Raw genomic sequence first — 6,000 nt, 5'->3', positions numbered from 1 at the left:
GTACAAATGATATTTCAGCTTATGTGAAATGAGATCTCCACCATTTATTTTCGTTTTATCTAGCTCGAAGGAGATCATCCTTTACTTACTATTCGCCAGATAGAAGCTATAGATTCCATGTTTATGTTAGCGCTCCCACTCAATTGCACTACCGTGTTCCCAAAATGTATGTATCACCCTGACCTAAAAGTAGGCTTAACAAACAAATCAAAGAACACGAATAGCCTCTTGAGATTGAGCCTAATCATAACAGGATTAAGATCATTTGATCTAGGATCAACTAGGCAATATTGACTTGAATAGATATTACGGTAAGTTTAAAAAACCTAAGTCAAAGTTCAATATCGGTCCCTTCTGATGCATACTCCATGCATCCAACCTGAGCTTTACTTTAACCAATGCTCTGGAAAGAACATAGCATTTCTCCAAATGCAAGTAAACTCTGTTGTAGATTATCATATCAGTAAAACCCTGTGTCTGATAAATCTAGGAAACTTTATTCACATAGTCATGTTTACTTTCCAAAGTGTTGACGACACAATAAACAGGATCAAGTATGTGAAAAGGGTTTCAGATGAATTTATACATTATGTACATATAATCATGAAATAAATCATGTGAACCATGCAACATTAAATGTTATTTCTGATTTATATTAATAAGTAATCTTATTATATTGAAATGAGTTTTATTTAGGGCATAAAAGCCAACAAACTCCCACTTGCACTAATATAAAACAAAAAATGCATTTCAAATAATCTCAACACCTTGATATACAAATCAAGTGTAGTAGTAGTAAACTCCTCGTAATAAGATCTGAAAGGTTGAATTAAACACAACCTTTTCTCCACCATTACTCTTCCTTAATCACAAAATCATTGATAATGTGAAATTCCTCTCTATATGTCTACTCTTTTTGGGATACTGGATTCTATACCTTTGGCAACTACTTTTTGTTAATTAATCAGGAAATAACACTAGTAGTTAAGGCAATTTGGAATGGTGCCAAAGATGTATAGAACTTTCCTTAGACTGAATAAGTACCTTTCCTACAACTTTAACATTCAGTCCCTTTCTGGTAGACCTAGAGACTTCAGATAGGTTTTTACACCTCTCCAAAATCACTATTCCACCCCCAGAGTAATCACCATCTTATCAGAAAGATTTTCTAGCACAAAGGAAAATTTCGAAATCTGATGTGGTGTAGTCTAAGAGTTTTAAACACACCCTTATAGACCAACATATAGTTCCTCTTCTTTATCTTAAGATTTACTTGATTGTCTTTCAATGTTCTTCTCCTAGATTAATCTGATACCTACTCATTACTCCCACTCAACAGCAGGTGTCTGGTCTAAGGCATACAAAAGCATATCTAAGACCTCTCACTGTTGATTTAAGAAATTCTTTCATGGCTTTATCTTTTCTGGAGTAGTTGAGACTTTTCCTTAGATAAATAAAATCTATGCCTAGAAGTCCAGAAGCTTCTATAGATTGCCATTAGAAAAAAATGCTTCAGCATCTTACTAAAGTAAGTTGCTTGCATTAGAGTAAGTAATTACAAGGTATACCACAAGCCATAGGTTTAGAAAAACTCAAACCTATAATACTAGTAACAGGAAGTTTTGTTAAGTCCATTGAATAGACTTATTAACTAAAATTTCCTTTTATGTCCTTGTAGTAGAAAAATTTAGGTTGCTCCATGTGAATGGATTAAACCATAGTTCTCTTGGCTTTTCTTCTTAGTTTCTTATCTTGACAATCCATTACTTGTTTAAACTCACAATGGATTTTAATCACTAGTGTCTTCCAAGTCATAAGAAGGTGAGTTCCTAGAAACTCTCCCACTACGACAAGGTACCGTGAATTATGTCTAAGAAAACTAAATGGTATTTACTGTTGTGTTTTATGCCCTAAATAAAACTCATTTCATATAATCAGATTTACTTATTAATAAAGATCAGAAATAACATTTTATGTTGCATGGTTCACATGATTTATTTCATGATTATATGTATATAATGTATGAATTCTTTTTAAGTCCAGAACATATGAGTTGGTTAAAGATTATAGTGTTGTCAGCACAGTGGAATATAATTTTTAATCATATGTTCAAAAGTTTATTCCCTGATTTGTCAGAACACTGGATTTAGACTGACATGGTATAATCAGCAATAGGTATTCTTACACCTTGGAAAAGTGTTATGTCCTTTCCAGGACATTGGCAAAGTTTACTAATATCGGATGTATGGAGTATACATCGGAAGGGACCGATATTGAACTTTGATTAGATATGTTAAAATTTACCGTAATATCTGTTCAATTCAATATCACCTGTTGATCCTAGATCACATGATCGAAATCCTAATATGGTTAGGTTCAATCTCAAGAGTGTTATTCGTGCTCTTTGATTTGTTAGTTAAGCCTAGTTTTGTATCAGGGTGATACGTACATTTTGGGAACACGGTAATGCAATTGAGTGGGAGCGCTAACATAAATATGGAATCTATAGCTTCTATTTGGCAAGTAGAAGTAAAGGATGATTTCCTTCGAGCTTAACCAAACGAAGATAAATGGTGGAGATCTCATTTCACTTAGGTGAAATATCATTTATACAGGGTTAAGTGTTTTAAGGATAAAATACATTGTAGGGTGTTACGGTAATTTAATCCCTTTACAGTGTAAATCATCTATATAGAGGATCATTGATCACATTAGGGTTATAACAATGGATAACTAATGACATGTCTATATCGTGGAACATATAGAGCGTTTCTATATGACTGAGAGTGCAATTCCAAGTTCTAAGTGTGGATTCAATCAGGAATTAATAAGTTAGGGAATTTACTTGGTAAATTCGGTTCGACTTATTGGAAGCTCGGTTATATAGACCCATGGTCCCCATACTAGTTGAGACCATACTGCTTGTAAGACTCAGTTAATTGATTTTAATTAATCAATTATAATTCTAAAAGTTAGACTATGTCTACTTTATGAATTCTCACAGTGTAAGGATGAAATCGTAAAGAAAAGGGTTTCTAGGTTTAATTATTAATTAAGAGACTTTGTATGTCTAATTAATAATTATTTTAAATGACAATATTATTTAATAATGTATTTTAGTTATTAAATAATTAGTTTTGGCATTTAAATGATTAGAATTGGAAAAATGGCATTTTTGGAGAAATTGAAATAAAATTGAGGAAACTGCAAAATCCAAGTGAGGCCCATATCACCCTATGGCCGGCACTAGACCCTCGGACACCTTCCCTTTCCGCGCGCGTGACTAGCCTTGAGGACCCTGCAGCACGCCCGTGCGTCTCGCCCAGGATCCCTGCAGCCCGCCGAGATTTCTCGACAGATAGGGCTGCTCACCACCTGCTCCGCGCGCGTTTTGGGTGTCATGCAGCTTATTTTGGCTGTAGTTGCAGCCTACTGGCAGCGAAAACCCAAAATTGCGATTTTTGTGATTTTTTCCCAAAAATCTAATTTTTTCATGGGTTTGTTTCCCAAAAATTCATTTTTCCTTTTTTTAAATATTTCTAAATTGAAACGTTTCCAATTTTAAATATTTTCAATTTGGAATTTTTCTAATTTTAAATATTTTTATTTTGGAATGTTTCCAATTTGTTAACGTCTTTAATATTTATTTATTATTTAATTATAAGATTAGATATTTTGATATTTAAGATATTTTAAATTAAAAGATCACTTTGTCTTTTTATTTAAAATATTATATTAAAATTATCTTATATGACAAATTAAATAATTAATAAATTTGAAATTAACATAGATATTTTTATAGATATACTTACCATAATATTTTTCAAATTCAAAAATTTGTTATTTTGTTAAATATTTAATTATTTATAAATTATAAGTATAAAAATAATATTTTTTCTATATAAATATAATTTTTTCCTTATTAGAAATTTATAAATCATATCTTAAATATTTAAATAACATAGATATTTTTGTAGAGATTTGAATATTGCTTAATTTGAGATATTTTTACATATAATTATGGTAATTATTATTCATTTATTATTTTATTCCTAAAATAATAATTATCTAACCAAATCTATTTTAAAATTGGTTTATTTTATTAAATTATAAGATCTGAAAGTGATATTGAAGATTCTTTCCTTTCAAATCATTGATCTTATTAGATATTTAATTTGATTCAAATAAACCTAGATATTTTAAAATTAGTTTCCTTTATTTGGTTAGTTTAAGAATAATAATTTAATTATATTAATATCTTCATTCACATCTGTTACATGGACAATGTTTGTTTATTTATATTGTTTATTCAAAACTTTTTTTAACAAACCTATTATTTATCTGATCTAAATTGCTATGATTAACTTGTTGACAGATCATGATCCAATGATCTGATTTTAATCATAGTCCAATTGACGATAGATCTTATAAATAATTTGTAACAGGTAAATTTTGTACTTCTTTCATCTGTGTAAACCTAGTAACATGATAGGGCCCATCCAAATCATTCGACCTGTGTGAGCCTATATGTTTGCTTTTGGGCTTAGATGCATATAGGAAGCCCATTTAAGTTTTTACTAAGTAAATGGACTAGGTTGCTAACATAAATTTTGACATAAGGAAATTTATTTAGGTCCAATTAGATTTGGGCTTATTCAATGAATAACAATTATTTATTTAAAGCTTAAATTCCTCTCTTTTGGGCCTTGTGTGAGAGTTGGGGGCCATAGAAGTGGGTACGACATACTGAACCCAGCTCCCCCTCACATGAACTACCCCAATTGTGAAGGCCCATTTGCCTTATTTAAATAATTGTATTAGGTTAATTATATTAGTCTAACCTAATTAAAATTGAATTAGCAACATAATTAACTTTTAAAATATATGAAATTTATTTTTCATCTAATATTTTAAAGTTAATTTTAGAAAAACACTTAGTCAATGATATATTCTAGATAGTTATTTCTAGTACTAGTTATTATTTCTAATATTAAATAGGAAAATATCATTGATTGTGAAATTAATTGTTTCCTAATTAATTTTGGTACAATCTAAGTTTAGTATATTTTCCTAGTATTAAACTAGAATTAATAATTAAGTTTCCTCTTTACTTAATTATTTGTTTCTTGAATTTAATACATTTAATTAAATTGAAAATTTCAATATCTAAGTTGATTTTCATCATGATACTTTAATATTGTTATTTTCATGTTATTTAATTAAAGTTGAAAATTATTTTAAGTTTGAAATTTTATTTCAGAATAACTTAAGTTTGAATAATTTTCAAAATATATTTTATTTTATTTTATTGATCATTTCTCAAAATTTCGAAATTGCATCACCTTGATGCAGAAATTTCGAATTTTATTTGAAAAATAGATTAAAGTTGAAAATTATTTATTTAATTTTGGACCAACTTAAATCATTAATTTTTTCATTTAATGATTAATTAAAATAAATGAACTAAAATATATTATTATTAGAAATTGAATTAATTAGTCTATGAAAGTCTAGATAGATATTATCTGTTTTGCTTGAAGTATTTTTCTAGTGTATTTAATTAAATAGAAAATTAATATTTAAGTTGATTTTTAATCATGATACTTAAATATTTGAGATTTTTCTTAGATATTTAATTAAATGGGAAAATTATATTTTTTGTTGAAAATTAATTTTATTAGTTTTGGGCAACATAAAATTAGAATAATTTTCTAGGATTTATTTTTATTTTATTTTAAAGCATTTTCGAAATGCAATATATATTTATAGAAAATTAAATTTGAGTTGTAAATTAATTTAAATTAATTTTGAAACAACTTAAATTGAATAATTTTCTAAATATTTATGGAAATTATTACTAAGATGGAAATAATTCACGTTATTTATCTATCTAAGTATAATTTATAAATATTAAATTAAAATTTATATATGGAATTTTTCATTCTAAATTGGAAATTTTAATTAAATAAATATATATTTAAAATAAATGGATTAAAATAA

This window comes from Cannabis sativa, chromosome 7 (genome assembly GCF_029168945.1).
Source record: "Cannabis sativa cultivar Pink pepper isolate KNU-18-1 chromosome 7, ASM2916894v1, whole genome shotgun sequence".
Taxonomy (NCBI): Eukaryota; Viridiplantae; Streptophyta; class Magnoliopsida; order Rosales; family Cannabaceae; genus Cannabis; species Cannabis sativa.
Note: the sequence above shows the minus strand (reverse complement) of the source record.